General features: G+C 47.4%; 1 protein-coding gene across 1 annotated transcript in view; it reads right to left on the reverse strand.

Moving 5' to 3' along the window:
- PLRG1 (pleiotropic regulator 1) overlaps positions 1 to 20,592 on the reverse strand; it is a 146,410-nt gene that overhangs the window by 125,531 nt on the left and 287 nt on the right. The window lies entirely within an intron of this gene.

Here is a 20,592-nt window from a genome sequence, read left to right on the forward strand (position 1 = left end):
TGCACCAATAACTAAAAGCCACCTTGTCAGAATGCAGCATTACTGCTGCACAAGGTGGGTCTTTTAGTTTCTAACGGCTGGAGGGGGTGACAGAGGCCCTTTAAAGGGAACCTGTCACCCCGTTTTTTTAAATTGAGCTATAAATACTGTTAAATAGGGCCTGCGCTGTGTGTTCCTATAGTGTATGTAGTGTACCCCGATTCCCCACCTATGCTGAGATATAACTTACCAAAGTCGCCGTTTTCGCCTGTCAATCAGGCTGGTCAGGTCGGGAGGGCGTGGTGACATCGCTGGTTCTTCCTCAGCTTTACGTTGGTGGCGTAGTGGTGAACAAGCAGCGCGCGATCTGCGCTGTAATCCCTTGCATCGGTGGGGGGGCGGCCATCTTCCTGGGGCCGCGCGTGCGCAGATCGAGTGCTCTGCTGCACGGGGCTTCAGGAAAATGGCCGCAGGATGCCGCGCGTGCACATTAGAGATCGCGGCGGCCATTTTCCCAAAGCCGAGATGCAAACTCGGCTTTGGGAAAATGGCCGCCGCGATCTCTAATGCGCACGCGCGGCATCCCGCGGCCATTTTCCTGAAGCCCCGTGCAGCAGAGCACTCGATCTGCGCACGCGCGGCCCCAGGAAGATGGCCGCCCCCACCGATGCAAGGGATTACAGCGCAGATCGCGCGCTGCTTGTTCACCACTACGCCACCAACGTAAAGCTGAGGAAGAACCAGCGATGTCACCACGCCCTCCCGACCTGACCAGCCTGATTGACAGGCGAAAACGGCGACTTTGGTAAGTTATATCTCAGCATAGGTGGGGAATCAGGGTACACTACATACACTATAGGAACACACAGCGCAGGCCCTATTTAACAGTATTTATAGCTCAATCTCAAAAAACGGGGTGACAGGTTCCCTTTAAGTAGGCGAATAGTTAAGCACACTTTAGTGTTCAGTTATTTTGTTTGTTGTTTGCTTCACAACAAAAAAGAAAACCAAATGTTCAGACTAGCAGGTGTGTTTTTTACATGAATTGATGCAAACAAACCAGCGAAATTCCAGGTTGTGAGTTAACAAAACACAAGAAATGGGGGTGAATACTTTCGCAAACTAGGATATCCAGGAAGGATGAGGTGGGAGGGGGGGTTAGAGAAAAGATTACCATAAGACATGTATACAGAATTAAAATAAATATACAGTTGATAGAGAATAATAGCATAATGAGACGTCACTGGTAAAATGAATGTTATCACACTCCGAATAAGACAGTAATGAAGACGTCCAATAAAATATCCCCCATAGGGAAAAGATGGCCGCTCCTATAGAGATTTCTCCTCCATTTCACTGTAATTCCATCCATAATATAAAACATGATATGAAGTGAAAAGGGTAAAAAGAGTCTCTCCTTGGTTTTCCTAGAAAAGAGATATCACAAATCAACGACAGTATTTGCCCCCCTATATGCAACCTCTCTACAGACCCCCGGCCATACAATGAAGGTACATCCACGTGCCATCAGCAGCAGCTTTGCGTCCGTACATAATCATAGTTGGCCAGCTACATATAAGAATTTCTGCAGCACCAGACAGTAGGAGTGAACATGATCTGAATTACTATGAATAGTTAAGGAGGGAGCAACAGTATACCAAACCGCAACTAGCGTTATTGGCCTCCCTCGGGCAGGATTTTCTCATTGATCAATTGATCACCATAGAGGACAAGTCCTCTGCATACACGGAATAAATAAAAAGAGAATGACTTAAGACATGACGTGAAAACACAAATACGCTTTCAGCCAGGAAATGCAGATCTAAGATATGAGCTGGAGACACAAAGATGGGATGAAATAGCTGTCAGGAATTTAAAAAAAGGAAACAAATAAATAGTGTTCCTGTTGGGAAAATAAAGACTTACAAATATACTACTATTCAAGTGTTACTAATTAGGAGTCAGCAATAACAATACTCTGCGGCATTTACAGTCATGTTTTCCACAGAATTCATATTTAGAACATTCCAGGGAAATTGTGTTTATGCCATTTTCAACCATGTGTTTCCAGTTCCACTGCTGTTTATAATATCGCCTTCTCTCAATTCATGCACTCTAGGTTAAGATCGCAGGAATACGAGCCATTATCACTATGTCAAGTTAGATAATGACTGCAAATGCCTATGAGCACTGTTAGGTCAAAATAATCAACTTTTTGTATTTTTTTATTTTTAAAGCTAAGAACTTATGGAGAAGAACCCAAACATGTTAGTAAGAGCAGAATGGTTTTACAAGCATTGTCTAACCATGGCATTTGTCCTAAGTATTCAATAGAGTTTGAGAGGGGTGCTGAAGTATGCTTCCCGCGAGCTAGCCGGGGAGCTGGAATCTCCGAAACAAAAATTGAGAGGTGCTCTTCATATATACTAGTGGTCAGGACTAGTGTTGAGCATTCCGAACTGCAAAATCGGGTATCGGCCGATATTCACGGTATCGGCGTTGCGATACTTTTGCAATATCGAATACCAGAATCGGAAGTTCCCATAATGCTATGAGCCAGTTTGATTTAATTCAGCCAATGAGGAATCCTAAGAAGTCTGGGCACATCCTGTCATGCATGTTAGGCATGTAACTACTGGCATGGCTGTGATTGGCTGCTGAAATGATGTCATGATGCACTATAAAAGCAGCCGCCGCCATTTTGAGTTCACTCTGCTGTGAGTTCAGTTAGGGACAGGACGCTGTGTTCCTTCATGAAGGATATAATGGAACTAGAGAGAGTACAAAGGAGGGCAACAAAATTAATAAAGGGGATGGGAGAACTACAATACCCAGATAGATTAGCGAAATTAGGATTATTTAGTCTAGAAAAAAGACGACTGAGGGGCGATCTAATAACCATGTATAAGTATATAAGGGGACAATACAAATATCTCGCTGAGGGTCTGTTTATACCAAGGAAGGTGACGGGCACAAGGGGGCATTCTTTGCGTCTGGAGGAGAGAAGGTTTTTCCACCAACATAGAAGAGGATTCTTTACTGTTAGGGCAGTGAGAATCTGGAATTGCTTGCCTGAGGAGGTGGTGATGGCGAACTCAGTCGAGGGGTTCAAGAGAGGCCTGGATGTCTTCCTGGAGCAGAACAATATTGTATCATACAATTAGGTTCTGTAGAAGGACATAGATCTGGGGATTTATTATGATGGAATATAGGCTGAACTGGATGGACAAATGTCTTTTTTCGGCCTTACTAACTATGTTACTATGTTACTATGACTGAGGGCCAGTTTAGAGATAGCGATTTGCATCATTGTGCTTTACCCAGGCTACTGTAGCAACCTCTGTGTGAGAAGCTTTTTTTTTGCCTTGCAGCGCTGTTCACGGCTGTCTGCAAGGTCTCTGTGTGTGTGTGCAGCTCACGCTGCAGTGTTTTCTGCTGCCACATCTGGTTGTAGTCCGCTCAGCGTGCGTCACTGCCTCATACTGTTACATTGTCCTTTTTTGCATTTGTGCTGCTGTGCATTTTTCCTGATTCTCCTATTAGTGTGTTTCCATCCGTATCCAGCTAGATTGCGTACAAACACTAGATAGGAGTAGATATAGCTTTTCTGCAGCCTTGCAGCGCTGTTCACGGTGGTCTGCGAGGTCTCTGTGTGTGAGTTCAGCTCACGCTGTAGTCTGTTCTGCAGCCACATCTGGTTGTAGTCCGCTCAGCGTGCGTCACTGCCTCATACTGTTACATTGTCCTTTTTTGCATTAGTGCTGCTGCACATTTTTCTTGATTTCTTCTATTAGTGTGTTTCCATCTGTATCCATCTTGATTGCTTGCAAACACTATATAGGAGTAGATAGAGGAGCCTTTCTGCAGCCTTGTGCCCTGCAGCCCCAGCCAGATTAGCATTAGCCTATTTTTTGGAGCCTCATCTATTGCATTGTAGGTTACCTTCCTGCATTGTAATAGCTACAAAAAGTTTGCGATACTATCGGTTTTACATCTTTGGGCACAACCATTTTTTGTCATAAAAAAAAAAAAAACCTAAATAAAGTTCACCAAACACTCCACTTTACAGTGGTGTAGGCCACATTAGCTCATATTAAAGTCTAGTCCACACTTTATAAAATTAGTGTTTCTTATACCTGTTAGCAGCTGTTCAGGAATAAGCACACTAAGCCCTTAGTACTTTTCTGCCTATCTTTCAGTCTACCAAGATGAAGAAGGCAGGGAGTAAGGCACGTGGTCGTGGAGTTTCTGCAGGGAGAGGACTTGGGGATTCTGTGCCTGCTGCGGGCACCAGTGACTCAGCATCCCCCAGTTTCACCAGGGAACAGTCCTTTATGCGCAGCTTTGTAGGAGCTCGCCGTACCCCACTGCTGCGGGATGAACAAATTGAAGCCGTTGTCGGATGGATAGCAGCTAACGCATCAACTTCAATTAGTGCCACATCCGCTCAGGTCCAGAGCACTGAAGAGCACCCATCTGTCTCTTCACCACCTGCCAAATTGCCCAGGCAGTCAGAGCCCTGGACAGGAGCCATCTCTACTTCTGTTCTCTGAATCTCTTGGCTTGGAAAGAGGTGGCCAGCCAAGCAGCATTCGAGAAACTAAGAAGCAGTATGCAGTGATGCGCAACTGCTTTGTCTCTCTGAATCTGAAGAGGCGGGTGGGCCAGTGCCTACAGTCAGCACACCCCAGTACGCATCTGATGATCAGACTCAGGTGCCACTTTCTGGTGCGTACTGTGCTGCCGAGACTACCTAGGAGAAGCAGTTGTTGGAAGAGGGTAGTGTAGATGATGAGGTCCTTGTCCCATCATGGTGTGAGGTACAGGAAGGTGGTGGGAGCAGCTCTAAGAGATTCTCTGAACAGCCCAAAAAGGAGGGAGGGAGGGGGCAGACTGGGTTGCCTGTAGCCTCCACTTCAGCACCCATTAGGAGCATGCTTCTTCCAAATCCCAAAACGGGCGCTCCCAAGACTTGCAGTGCCTGGTCCTTTTTTGACACAGTTGCAGATGACATTTGCTTTGTCAAATGCAAGCTGTGTAATCAGAAAGTGAAAAGAGGGAAGTGTCAGCAACCGCAAAACCACCTGTGCGGACCAAGCATGTGGTGGAGTTCCAAAAACACACTGAAGACCTAGGCCAACCTACAGCGCCACCTACCACCTCTTCAGCTGGTGTTGTAGCCTCTTCCTCCAGCTCACACACAGCTGGTTCGGCTTCCTCACAGGATCGCCATGGAAGAACCTCTGGCACTGTTGTAGAGAGACACAGTGTAATTCCACACACAGCACCACGTTCCCTGTCATCCTCACACTCCCAGGCCAGTCTACAACCATCGGTAGCACAGGCATGGGAGAAAAGGCGCCCATACTCAGCAAACCACCCCCGAGCACAGGCTCTGAATGCTGGCATTGCAAAACTACTGTCCCTTGAAATGCTCTCATTCTGTCTGGTGGAGACTGACACCTTCCGTAACTTCATGGCATTGGCAGTCCCACAATACAACGTGCCCAGCCGCTTTTATTTCAGCAGGCAAGCCGTCTCTGCCCTGCAAAAGCATGTGGAGGGAAACATTAAACGTGCGCTACTAAACACCGTCAGTAGTAAGGTCCACCTGACCACAGATGCGTTGACCAGTAACCATGGACAGGGACGATACCTTTCCCTCACTGCCCAGTGGGTCAATGTTGTGGAGCCTGGTACAGATCTTGAGAGTGGCGCTGTACGTGTTCTGCCAACTCCAAGGATTGCAGGAATCCAGTTTCTACACATTGACTCCTCCTCATACTCCATTTCCTCTGAATCAGTGCTGCAGGAGCCGTCACAGTCTACCTCCACCATGACCCGTGAACGCTTACCTGATCCGACCGATATGAGCACAGCCATGGCCAAACGTCAACAGGCCGTATTGAAATTAATTTCTTTGGGGAATCGAAGCCACACAGCGCAGGAGCTCTGGAATGCCATCAAGCAGGAGAGCGACGTGCGGTTTGTGCCAGCGAATCTCCAGCCAGGCATGGTAGTGTGTGTGACAATGGCCGAAATCTGGTGGCAGCTCTGGCCCCAGGCAACCTCACTCACATCCCATGTCTGGCACATGTGCTCAACTTGGTTGTGCAGAGTTTTTTGAGGGACTATCCGGATCTTGATGCACTGCTGCACAAGGTCCGCCTACAGTGCGCTCACTTGCGGCGTTCCAGCATGGCACGATCGCACACTGCAGCGCCGATTCCGCCTTCCGGAACATCGCATCATATCTGACCTACCCACCAGGTGGAATTCAACGTTACATATGTTGGAGCGGTTGTGTGAGCAGCAGTAATGGAGAACCAGCTGCATCAGGCGCAAACAAGTCGCACTGCGCGCCGTTCAGACTTCACAACCACTGAGTGGGCCTCTATGAAGGACATCTGCCACGTTTTGCGTGCCTTCGATGATTCCACGTGGATGGTGAGTGCAGATGATGCACTAGTCAGCATGACTATCCCCCTTTCGAAAAAACCCCGAAACAGCTGTCTGTGGATGGATACCATGCTTGGCATAGGTGGCTTTCCTTCATAGGATGCTGCCCTTCCCGTGGTTGTTCCTTCCCGGGGAAAGGCCTGGCTATTCACTGCTTGCGTCGAGAAACACGTGATGGTGTCTCCGCAGCTTCTTTACATGCATCTGCATATTTCCCATTAGGGATGGGGGCAGTGTTCTGGAATCACTGCGTTGAGAAACACGTGATGGTGTCTCCGCGGTGTTGGATGTTTTGGTCTCCCCGAGGCCAATCATCTGTGCCTTTATAGCCTTTTTACTAGGCACTGCTCCTAATAGCCAGATTCCTACTCCACACTGATGAGGGGCAAAAACCCCAAAACAGCTGTCTGTGGATGGATACCATGCTTGGCATAGGTGGCTTTCCTTCATAGGATGCTGCCCTTCCCGTGGTTGTTCCTTCCCGGGGAAAGGCCTGGCTATTCACTGCTTGCGTCGAGAAACACGTGATGGTGTCTCCGCAGCTTCTTTACATGCATCTGCATATTTCCCATTAGGGATGGGGGCAGTGTTCTGGAATCACTGCGTTGAGAAACACGTGATGGTGTCTCCGCGGTGTTGGATGTTTTGGTCTCCCCGAGGCCAATCATCTGTGCCTTTATATCCCCCTTATCTGCCTGCTTGAAAAAACACTGCAAGCACTAAGGGAGGAGGTTGTGGAAGAGGTGGAGGATGAGGAGTCACAAATGCCATCTGCTTCTGGACAGTCTGCGCAACGTGGTTCCTCACAAAGGCCTAGGCAGGGGACACTTTGTGAAGAGGAAGAGGTGGAGTCAATGGAGGAGGAAGACATTGTCCAGAGGAGGGAGTTACACAATGCTCCAGTAGTCAGTATGTAGAGCGAGGGTGGGGTGATGCAGTGCAGGCAGAGATGACGCCTCAAGCAGGTGACAGCGTTTCTTGGCCAGTTGGCAGTCTGCAGCACATGGTTGATTTCATGCTGCAGTGCCTGAGAAACGACCGCCGCATCGCCCACTTTTTCAACACGGCTGATTATTGGGTGTACACCTCCTAGATCAGAGGTCCCCAACGTTTCTGACCTTGAGAGCCACATTCAGTTCTGAGAGAGTCGGGAGCCACATTCAGTTCCCACCCCCCCTCACAAAAGTGACAACAAAAAGCCCCCATTACAGGCATAATGGTTAACCAAAGCTTTTCCACAAAAATCACCCCAAAGCAGTATACTAAGATCCATGGGTTCCCACAATACCCCCAATCAGTATTCTCCTATAAAGCACTCCCAAGACACTGTCACATCCAGCTTCAAACATTTCCTCTGACAGGTGGTATCATCTTGTCTCCAGCGTACCATACTTAAATCATCTCAAAACCCCTAAGACCAGTATATGTGCGTCCAGATCTGCTCTTCTGTGCAGGGCTGCTCACAAAATTCACCATTTTCAGATTTGCTCTTCATAGCTGTTTGCTAGAACTGGAGCTAATTCACCAAGCTAACAGCCGCGAGCCACAATTCATGGGACCGCGAGCCACATGTGGCTCCCGAGCTACAGTTTGGGGACCCCTGTCCTAGATCCTCGCTACCGGGACAACTTACAAAGCCTCATAACATCGTTGAACCAGGAGCGTAAAATGCGGGAGTACCAAGACACACTGGTGCATTCCATCATGTTCTCCATTCCAACCAAGAGCAGTGCTGCTAGTGCTTTACAAAGCAACTCAGTGCGTCGAGGCTGTGGAGGAAGCTCTGCACAAACAGGGAGCAGAAGCAGCGCCTCAGCACAAGGCAAGACCAGTATGGCCCAAATGTGGCAAAGTTTTGTGTCCCCGCCACAAATGTCTACACCATCACAGACGGTTCCAGTCAGCAGGAGGCAACGTTTCCGTCAGATGGTGACAGACTACATGTCTTGCCCTCTCAGTGTTCTCCCACACGGCTCTTCCCCCTTCAAGTTTTGGGTCTCTAAGCTGGATACATGGCCAGAGCTTAGCCAGTATGCATTGGAGGTGCTGGCTTGCCCTGCTGCTAGTGTATTATCAGAACGCTTCTTTAGTGCCGCAGGTGGTGTACTAACAGACCGTCGCATGCGACTATCCTCCGATAACGTTGACCGGCTTACTTTTCTGAAAATAAACAAGGCCTGGATCTCGCAGGAATTTGCAACTCCTCTTTCAGATTAAATAATTGGTTGGCAACAGTATCCAGGTCTCCTGTTGTGTTCATGTTTCTACTACCTGAACTGTAATCCCTGGGCTCCAACACCGCCAGTTGCTGCTCCGAAGTGCCATCTGCACAGACAACACATGCTCCAGTGTTATTGGGGTTCAGTAATGTCTGCTGATCCCCTGCTGTGTGTGCGGCAATTTCTCCTGCTCCCTCCACATTAACACTACTACAGATATTAAACTGGCTCCAATTAGGCCTCAGCCTACACTCTGCTTCTCCTGTAATCCCTGGGCTCCAACACCACCAGTTGCTTCTCAGAAGTGTCTTTGGCATGGGTACTACCTCCTGCCCAGCCTGGTTCCAGCATGCCAGCTGTTTCCGGGTAGTGTCAAGGTCACTTTGCCTCCAATACGTTGTCCTGTTGGGTTGCGGTCGGGTTAGCCGACTATGTTGCCTGCAGTTTAGGCGCTTCCTTTGTGGGCTGCGGGATCTGGCAACGAAGGCTGGTTCCGTTGTGCCAATAGGACAAGCTCCCACTGTAGGACTGTGGGTTTTCGGTAACTACGGCCGGCTCGCGGCCTTGCAATTTTTGTTTCATGTGGACCTTCTGGTGCCTATCTGAGATCCAGCACCATTAGCTGGTTCTTTGGATGTCAATCTTGAATATGTCCCCCTGGGTTCCAGGCAGAGCCTTTGGCTTAGGTGCATCCTTCTCGGTATCCGAGTTCCACCAACGTCTGGTGGTCCTTGGTAGTGCTTTCTGGCACGGGTACCTCCTGCTTAGTAACCGGGTTCCAGTACCGTCAGCTGGTCCTCGGTAGTTCCATTGGCTCTTGTACCTTCTGCTCCCCATCCTGGTTCCAGTACCGTCAGCTGGTTCCAGGCAGAGCATTTGGCTTAGGTGTCTCCTTCGGACGAACGGCCGTCGTCCGTTCTCCTGTCCCCGCACCCCTCACTTTTACCTGCCGCCTCTCCACAGATGTCTAATGCAGCATAAAGCGAATTAAAGGACATTGTTTTTCAGCAATCTTGGGGTGAGTGCCACATTTTTTATGCTTACATAGTTTGTAACTCTATTGTTCTGCTATATGTAGAGCACCGCCCATGGATGCATCAATTGTTGTGTTTTTAAGTCTGATGGAAAGCCGGTCCCAAATGTTCTATAGCCTGTGAAGATTACTAGTTACCTGGTGCCGCTCAGTTCGGAATCTTGTTTGTTTTGCCTCTTATTACTTCTACCCAAGTGCATGACCTTACATTTATCCCCATTAAAGCTCATTTGCCATTTATCAGTCCAAGCTTCTAGTTTACATAAATCATCCTGTAATATAAAATTGTCCTCCTCTGTATTGATTACCCTGCAGAGTTTAGTGTCATCTGCAAATATTGAAATTCTACTCTGAATGCCCCCTACAAGGTCAATAATAAATATGTTAAAAAGAAGAGGGCCCAATACTGACCCCTGTGGTACCCCACTGCTAACCGCGACCCAGTCCGAGTGTGCTCCATTAATAACCACCCTTTGTTTCCTATCCCTGAGCCAGCTCTTAACCCACTTACACATATTTTCCCTATCCCCATTATTCTCATTTTATGCATCAACCTTTTGTGTGGTACCGTATCAAAAGCTTTTGAAAAGTCCATATACACTACGTCCACTGGGTTCCCTTGGTCCAGTCCGGAACTTACCTCTTCATAGAAGCTGATCAGATTAGTCTGACATGAACGGTCCCTAGTAAACCCGTGCGGATACTGGGTCATGAGGTTATTCCCCTTCAGATACTCCAGTATAGCATCCCTTAGAATGCCCTCCAGGATTTTACCCACAGTAGAGGTTAAGCTTACTGGCCTATAGTTACCGAGTTCAGTTTTTGTCCCCTTTTTGAATATTGGCGCCACATTTGCGATACGCCAGCCCTGTGGTACAGACACTTATTATGGGGTCTTTAAAGATTAAAAATAATGGTCTATCAATGACTGTACTTAGTTCCTGCAGTACAGTCATGGACAAAAATTTTGAGAATGCAACAAATATTAATTTTTCCAAAGTCTACTGCTTCATTTTTTCTAATGGCAATTTGCATATACTCCTGAATGTCAGAGTGATCAGCTTAACAGCAATTACTGTACTTGCAAAGTCAATATTTGCCCAGAAAATGAACTTTAATCCCCAAAACACATTTCAACATCATTGCAGTCCTGCCTTAAAAGGAGCAGCTAACATCGTTTTAGTGATTGATCCATTAACACAGGTGTGGCTGTTGATGAGGACAGGGCTGGAGATCAATCAGTCATGATTAAGTAAGAATGACATCACTGGACACTTTAAAAGGAGGCTGGTGCTTGGTATCATTGTTTCTCTTCAGTTAACCATGGTTATCTCTAAGGGTACCGTCACACTAAGCGACGCTGCAGCGATACCGACAACGATGTCGATCGCTGCAGCGTCGCTGTTTGGTCGCTGGAGAGCTGTCACACAGACAGCTCTCCAGCGACCAACGATCTCGAGGTCCCCGGTAACCAGGGTAACATCGGGTTACTAAGCGCAGGGCCGCACTTAGTAACCCGATCTTTACCCTGGTTACCAGCGTAAACGTTAAAAAAACAAACACTACATACTTACCTTCTGCTGTCTGTCCTCCGGCGCTGTGCTTTCCTCTGCACCGTCAGCGCCGGTCAGCCGGAAAGCAGAGCGGTGACGTCACCGCTTTCCGGCTGGCCGGCGCTGACACAGGATGCAGGAGAAGTGCAGAGAAGTACAGCGCCGGGGACAGACAGCTGAAGGTAAGTATGTAGTGTTTGTTTTTTTAACGTTTACACTGGTAACCAGGGTAAACATCTGAACCAGGGTAAACATCTGGTTACTAAGCGCGGCCCTGCGCTTAGTAACCGATGTTTACCCTGGTTACCAGTGAAGACATCGCAGAATCGGCGTCACACATGCCGATTCAGCGATGTCAGCGGGAGATCCAGCGACGAAAGAAAGTTTCAAACGATCTGCTACGACGTACGATTCTCAGCGGGGTCCCTGATCGCAGTAGCGTGTCAGACACAGCGAGATCGTAACGATATCGCTGGAACGTCACGGATCGTGCCGTCCTAGCGATCAAAGTGCCACTGTGTGACGGTACGCTAAAGAAACACAAGCAGCCATCATTGCACTGCACAAAAATGGCCTAACAGGGAAGAGTATCGCAGCCAGAAAGATTGCACCTCAGTCAAGAATCTATTGCATCATCAAGAACTTCAAGGAGAGAGCTTCCATTGTTGTCAAAATGGCTCCAGGGCGCCCAAGAGAGACCAGCAAGCGCCAGGACCGTATCTTAAAACTGTTTCAGCTGCGGGATCGGACTACCAGCAGTGCCGAGCTTGCTCAGGAATGGCAGCAGGCTGGTGCGAGTGCTTCTGCACGCACTGTGAGGCGGAAACTCTTTGAGCAAGGCCTGGTTTCAAAGAGGGCAGAAAAGAAGCCACTTCTATCCAGAAAAAACATCAGGGACCGACTGATATTCTGCAAAAGGTACAGGGAGTGGACTGCTGAGGACTGGGGCAAAGTCATTTTCTCTGATGAATCCCCTTTTCGATTGTTTGGGACATCTGGAAAACAGCTTATTCGGAGAAGAAGAGGTGAGCGCTACCACCAGTCTTGTCTCATGCCAACTGTAAAGCATCCTGAAATCATTCATGTGTGGGGTTGCTTCTCAGCCAAGGGAATCGGCTCACTCACAGTCTTGCCTAAAAACACAGCCATGAATAAAGAATGGTACCAGAATGTCCTTCAAGAGCAACTTCTCCCAACCGTCCAAGAGCAGTTTGGCGCCCAACAATGCCTTTTCTAGCATGATGGAGCACCTTGCCATAAAGCAAAGGTGATAACTAAATGGCTCATGGAGCAAAACAGAGATTTTGGGTCCATGGCCTGGAAACTCCCCAGATCTTAATCCCATTGAGAACTTGTGGTCAATCAAGAGACGGGTGGACAAACAAACCAACAAATTCTGGCAAAATGCAAGCATTGATTATGCAATAATGGACTGCTATCAGTCAGGATTTGGTCCAGAAGTTGATTGAGAGCATGCCAGGGAGAATTGCAGAGGTCTTGAAGGGTCAACACTGCAAATATTGACTTGCTGCATTAACTCATTCTAACTGTCAATATAACCTATTGGTACTCATAATATGATTGCAATTATATTTCTGTATGTGATATAAACATCAGACAAACACTAATAAAAACCACAGGGCAGCAGATCATGTGAAAATATAATTTTAGTGTCATTCTCAAAAATTTTGGCCATGACTGTACTTGAGGATGTATCCCATCCGGGCCCGGAGATTTGTCAATTTTAGTGATTTTTAGACTCCGACGTACTTCCTGCTGGGTTAAGCAGGTGACATTTAGGGTATGTGCACACGTTCAGACTCAAAAACTCATTAAAAACGCATACATTATGCATTCTATCATTTAGGATGCATTCTGCATTTTTTGTGCACATGATGCGTTTTTCCGCGAAAAAAAACAATCGCAGTAAAAAAAAGCAGCATGTTCATTAATTTTGCGGGTTTTTTGCGTTTTTCCCGCTATTCTATGCATTTGGAAAAAACGCAAGAAAAAAACGCATAAAAACCACGAAAAAAACGCATGCGGATTTCTGGCAGAAATGTCAGGTTTTTGTCAGGAAAATTTCTGCCAGAAATCCTGACGTGTGCACATAGCCTTAATGGAGAATTTTTATCACCAGTCATTTTGTCCGCCATGGGATTTTCTTGTGTAAATACTGATGAAAAAAAGTCATTTAGCATATTGGCTTTTTCCTCATCCTCATCCACCATTTCACCCAGACTATTTTTAAAGGGGCCAACAATATCATTTTTTTAGTTTCTTACTATTTACGTAGTTAAAGAATATTTTGGTATTCTTTTTACTCTCTCTGGCAATGAGTCTCTCTGTCTCGATCTTTGCTGCCTTGATTTGCTTTTTACAGAATTTATTTAAAGGGCACCTGTCACCCCGAAAATCGCGGGTGAGGTAAGCCCACCGGCATCAGGGGCTTATCTGCAGCATTCTGTAATGCTGTAGATAAGCCTGTAGATAAGCCCCCGATGTTACCTGAAAAAGGAGAAAAAAACGTTATATTATACTCACCCAGGGGCGGTCCCGCTGCTGGTCAGGTCAGATGGGCGTCTCCGGTCCGCTGCGGCGCCTCCTATCTTCTTTCCGTGACGTCCTCTTCTGATCTTCAGCCACGGCTCCGGCGCAGGCGTACTTTGCTCTGCCCTGTTGAGGGCAGACAAAGTACTGCAGTGCGCAGGCGCCGGGCCTCTGACCTTTCCGGCGCCTGCGCACTGCAGTACTTTGTCTGCCCTCAACAGGGCAGAGCAAAGTACGCCTGCGCCGGAGCCGTGGCTGAAGATCAGAAGAGGACGTCATGGAAAGAAGATAGGAGGCGCCGCAGCGGACCGGAGACGCCTATCTGACCTGACCAGCAGCGGGACCGCCCCTGGGTGAGTATAATATAACGTCTTTTTCTCCTTTTTCAGGTAACATCGGGGGCTTATCTACAGCATTACAGAATGCTGTAGATAAGCCCCTGATGCCGGTGGGCTTACCTCACCCGCGAATTTCGGGGTGACAAGTTCCCTTTTATTTTCTATAGTTATTTAATGTCTCCTCACTACCTACCGTATTTTCTGGTGTATAAGACGACTGGGCGTATAAGACGACCCCCAACTTTTCCATATAAAATATGGAATTTGGGATATGCCCGCCGTATAAGACGGGGGTCATCTTATACACCCAGTCATCTTATACGGCGTGTGGTTCCCAGGGTCTGGAGGAGAGGAGACTCCTTCAGGCCCTGGGATCCATATTCATGTAAAAAATAAAGAATAAAAATAAAAAACATGGATATACTCATCCTCGGACGGCCCCTGGCTCACAGCGCTGCTAGCGTCTCCCTCCGTTCCTAAGGAATGCAGTGAGTGAAGGACCTTCGCTCATGTGACCGCGACGTCATCGAAGGTCCTTCACTCACTGCACTCCTTAGGAACGGAGGGAGACACTAGCAGCGCTGTGAGCCAGGGGCCGTCCGAGGGTGAGTATACCCATGTTTTTATTTTATATTCTTTATTTTTTACAAGAATATGGATCCCAGGACCTGAAGGAGAGTCTCCTCTCCTCTAGACCCTGGGAACCACACGCCGACATGCAGGATCGCTCCCTGCACATGCTGTACCCGGCGTATAAGATGACCCCGACATTTGGGACAATTTTTAGGGGTCAAAACGTCGTCTTATTCGCCGGAAAATACGGTACTTCCTTTAATTCTCTAAATGCTTTCTTTTTGTCACTTATTGCGCCCCTTACAGCTCTATTTAGCCATATTGGTTTCCTCCTATTTCTAGTATGTTTATTCCCATACGGTATATACTGTGCACAGGTCCTATCCAGGATGCTAATAAATGTCTCCCATTTTCTTTGTGTATTTTTGTGTCTCAGGATATCGTCCCAGTTAATTGCACCAAGATCCTCTCATCCGTTGGAAATTTGCCCTCCTGAAGTTTAGTGTCCTTGTAATCCCTCTACTACACATCTTATTAAAGGATACATGAAAACTTATTTTATGATCACTATTCCCCTAGTGACCCCCAACCCTTATATTGGATAAGCTGTCTGGCCTGTTGGTTAATATTAGGTCTAGCAGTGCGCTCCTTCTTGTTGGGTCCTGAACCAGTTGTGAAAGGTAATTGTCTCATAGTTGTCAAAAACCGATTACCTTTGCTGGAACTGCAGGTTTCTGTTCCCCAATCTATTTCAGGGTAGTTGAAGTCCCCCATAATAATGACTTCCCCTTGAGTCGCAGCTTCATCTATTTGCTTTACGAGGATATTCTCCATTGCTTCCATTATTTTTGGAGATTTATAACAAACCCCTATCAGTAAGTTGTTTTTTCCCCCTCCCCTTATCTCCACCCACAGGGACTCTACATTTTCATTAGATTCACCTATATTATCACGCAGGATGGGTTTTAGGGATGATTTTACATATAGACACACCCCTCGCCTATCCATGCGGTCATTTCTGAACAGACTATAACCCTGCAAGTTAACAGCCCAGTCATGGCTCTCATCCAGGCACGTTTCAGTTATCCCCACCATGTCATAATTATGCTCCAACAACATTAATTCTAATTCGTCCATTTTGTTGGCGAGGCTTCTGGCATTAGTATACATGCACTTGATGTTCTCCTCTGTACCTCTATTCTTTATTAAATTATTAACTGTTCTAACCCCCCCCCCCCCCATGCCACCGCCATCTTCCTTATTAGTGCAGATAGAGACCTGGGCACAATCTTCCCCTCCTATAAAATGAATACCCCCCCCCCCCAATCCCTAGTTTAAACACTCCTCCAACCTTCTAGCCATTTTCTCCCCCACCACAGCTGCACCCTCCCCATTGAGGTGCAGCCCGTCCCTAGCGTAGAGCCTGTAGCCAGTAGCTGAGAAGTCGGCCCAGTTCTGCAGGAACCCAAACCCCTCCTTCCTACACCAATTCTTGAGCCACTTATTAACCTCGACCCTAAAGACGACGACCCCAGAGGAGACGACGACGACGACCCCAGAGGAGACGACGACCCCAGAGGAGACGACGACGACCCCAGAGGAGACGACGAAGACCCCAGAGGAGACGACGAGAGAGCAAATTTTATACTTAACGACCACTGTCATTTTATGAGGTTATAGCTTTGGAACGCTTTAATGGATCCCACAAATTCTGAGACTGTTTTTTCGTGACATATTGTACTTCATGTTAGTGGTAACATTTCTTCAATATGACTTGCGTTTATTTATGAAAAACACGGAAATTTGGCAAAACTTTTGAAAATTTCCCAATTTTCAAACTTCGTTTTTGTGCATTTAAATCAGTGTCATTTTGCATAAAATAAGGTAGTTAATAAATAACATTTCCCACACGTCTACTTTACATCAGCGCAATTTTGGAAACAATTTTTTTTTGTTAGGACATTATCAGGGTTAAAAGTCGACCAGCCATTTCTCTTTTTTCAACAATTTACAAAACCATTTTTTTAGGGACCACCTCACATTTGAAGTGAGTTTAGGGGGTCAATATAACAGAAAATACCCCAAAGTGACACCATTATAAAAACTGCAGCCCTCAAGGAGTGCAAAACCACATTCAAGAAGTTTATTAACCCTTCATGTGCTTCACGAGATCTAAAGCAATATTGAAGGATAAAAATGAACATTTTACTTTTTTCACAAAAAAAATTACTTTGGAACCAAACTTTTTTATTTTCACAAGGGTATCAGGATAAAATGGACCACAAAATTTGTTGTGCAATTTCTCCCGAGTACGCCAATATTCTACATGTGGGGGGAAAGCCAGTGGTTAGGTGCATGGCAGGGCTCAGAAGGGAGAGAGCATCGTTTGAATTTTTGAACGCAAAATTAGCTGTAATCAATGGCAGGAGCCATGATGCATTTAGAGACCCCCTCATGTATCTAAACAGTGGAAACCCCCCAATTCTAACTCCAACCCTAAGCGTACAGTCTCACAGTGCCACTTTTGTCGGTACGATTCGCAACGTTCCAGCGATATCCACACGATATCGCTGTGTCTGACACGCAGCAGCGATAAGGGATCCTGCTGAGAATCGTGCATCGTAGCAGATCGTTTGGAACTTTCTTTCGTCGCTGGATCTCCCGCTGTCATCGCTGGATCAGTGTGTGTGTGACACCGATCTAGCGATGCGTTCGCTTGTAACCAGGGTAAACATCGGGTTACTAAGCGCAGGGCCGCGCTTAGTAACCCGATGTTTACCCTGGTTACCAGCGTAAGGCCATGTTCACACAGTGCGTTTTTTACCGCGGAACCGCGGCGGTTTTGCCGCTGCGGTTCCGCAGCTGTTTTCCATGCAGGGTACAGTACACTGTACCCTATGGAAAACAGGACACACTGTGCACATGGTCCGGAAACTGTAAAAAAAAAGCCGCGCTGAATAGCTCCCGGAAAAAAGAAGGAGCATGTCAATTCTTCTTCCTGAACCGCAGCGGTTCTGCACCCATAGACCTCCATTGTGAGGTCAAAATCGCAGTAAAACCCGCAGATCAAAAATATATCTGCGGGTTTTACTGCGATTTGATGTGCAGAACCGCTGCAGCAGGAAGTGCGGGGGAGCGGGCGGAAGTGCGTGGGCGGAGTGTGGCTGCCCCCCCGTGCTCCGATCCCGCCCCCCCGTGCTCCGATGCCCCCCCCCCCGTGCTCCGATGCCCCCCCCCCGTGCCCTAATCTCCCCCCCTTATACTTACCCGGCGTCCCGGTGTCCGTCCGGCCGTCTTCTCCCTGGGCGCCGCCATCTTGCAAAATGGCGGGCGCATGCGCAGTGCGCCCGCCGAATCTGCCGGCCGGCAGATTCGCTCCAAAGTGCATTTTGATCACTGAGATATAACCTATCTCAGTGATCAAAATAAAAAAATAGTAAATGACACCCCCCCCACTTTGTCACCCCCATTGGTAGGGACAATAAAAAAATTAAGAATTTTTTTTTTTTTAACTAAGGTTAGAATAGGGTTAGGGGTAGGGTTAGGGGTAGGGTTAGGGGTAGGGTTAGGGGTAGGGTTAGGGGTAGGGTTAGGGGTAGGGTTAGGGGTAGGGTTAGGGGTAGGGTTAGGGGTAGGGTTAGGGGTAGGGTTAGGGGTAGGGTTAGGGGTAGGGTTAGGGTATTTTCAGCCATTTTAGCCCTAAAAAGCTTCCTAGGAAACACACAGTAAAAAAAGGATCAAAAAACGCATCAAAAAACGCATCAAAAAAGGACAAAAAAAGGACCTGCGTTTTCTGCCAAGAGCTGCAGTTTTTTAAAAAAACTGTCCTGAAAAAAAAAGGATGGAAATCCTGAACGTGTGAACATACCCTAAATGTCAAAAAAAACAAACAGCACATACTTACATTCCGGTGTCCGTCAGGTCCCTTGCCGTCTGCCGGCCATAAAGTGAAAGCAGAGCACAGCGGTGACGTCACCGCTGTGCTGTGCTTTCACTTTACGGCCGGCAGTCAGTGAGTGCGGGAAGGAGACGGCAAGGGACAGACACCGGAATGTAAGTATGTGCTGTTTGTTTTTTTTACGCTGGTAACCAGGGTAAACATCGGGTTACTAAGCGCGGTCCTGCGCTTAGTAACCCGATGTTTACCCTTGTTACCCGGGGACCTCGGCATCGTTGGTCGCTGGAGAGCTGTCTGTGTGACAGCTCTCCAGCGACCACACTACGACTTACCAACGATCACGGTCAGGTCGTATCGCTGGTCGTGATCGTTGGTAAATTGTATAGTGTGACGGTACCTTAATGGAAAAATATAAATTTTCCTTATTTTATTATTTTTCCCCTAACTAAAGGGGTGATAAAAGGGGGGTTGATTTACTATTTTTTTTTATTTTGATCACTGTGAGGCTATGTGCACACGTTCAGGATTTCTTGCAGAAATTCCCTGAGCAAAACAGGACATTTTCTGCAAGAAATCCACATGCATTTTTTTCGCGCTTTTTTTTTGCGGATTTTTCCGGAGATTTCCCAATGCAATGATATAGTGGGAAATCTGCAAAATTAATGAGCATGCTGCGTTTTATACCGCAATGCGGTTTTTTCGTGGAAAAAAAAACGCATCATGTGATTGTGGAATTCATTCTTAATGATGGGATGCATAATGTATGCTGTTTTTTTTGTGGTTTTGTAGCGAAAAAAGCACACAAAAAAAAAATCAGCAACATGTGCACACAGCCTAATAAGGTCCAACACAATGATCACAATGAATCAATAGGAAAAATCTATTGTTGCTGGGTGCCCGCCATTTTCTACCCAGAAGATGCCGGGGGACAGAGCCAGAGGGACTGGGGAACATCGGAGGTACTGGGGGGGGGGGGGGGGGGGACTTATCACCTTTATAAATCTATTGTGTCCATTAAATGCTATTGGTGTCCACCATGTGACAGACCCAGTAACATGCTATGATTTCCAATCAAAACCACAATGTAAGTGTAACCAGAGCCTAGCGCCCTCATTATTACTTTGTGCCAGTTTTGGTAAGGCTACGTTCACATGCGTCATGCACCCCTATATTTAACATGGGGGGGCGCATGGACATGCGTTGTGCTGCGTTTTGCGACGCATGCGTTTTTTGCCGCAAGCGTAGGGTGCAGGGAACGCAGCAAGTTGCATTTTTTTTGCGTGCAAAAAAGGACGCATGCGTCGCAAAACGCTGCGTTTTAGCGTGCGTTTTGGTGCATTTTGTTTTGCGTTGTGTCTCGGACGCAACATGGCACAACGCAAATGTGAACGTAGCCTAACACAAATGTTATGCAGCAGTCCACTAAGTTGTAGCAGGAAGAATGAAAGGTTATGACGCCGGACGAGGCAGGGTGGACTGAAGGCTTCATCTGATCCCAGAGTATTATAGAAAGTTGGCAGAACAAGCAGCGCATCACAACTTGCTGAGTATTTGGGGAGGTATATCTGGACCCCAACGACTCGCCTGTCTGTGAACCGTGGAGAGTCCCCAGAACAGTGCAGCCACCATGGTCCCCACACGGGACGGCGTGTACGAAAAAAAATCTCTCTATTGGTCTTGGTGTGTTAGTGACCACAGCACTGGCAGAGAACGGGGGCACAAAGATCAGTTATCAGGGTTCTCTGGAAACTCCACACATCACAGTAGTGCGGTAGGCATAGGCATGCCACAAGGATGTCCCCTCTAATGAGAGATGAGCCGCAGTGGGTCTATGTTCCAGGAGATGAGAACCAACGTGCCCGCTGCCATCAGATGCCCTCAGCAGTCTCCCAGCACAGAGGCTGCCACATACCATGGCGAGGGGCAGAGGTGAGACATGCGCCCCGGGCGGGGGCCGCCTCATACTGACTGATAAGTCACAGCTCGGGCT

Source organism: Ranitomeya imitator, chromosome 1 (assembly GCF_032444005.1).
Source record: "Ranitomeya imitator isolate aRanImi1 chromosome 1, aRanImi1.pri, whole genome shotgun sequence".
NCBI lineage: Eukaryota > Metazoa > Chordata > Amphibia > Anura > Dendrobatidae > Ranitomeya > Ranitomeya imitator.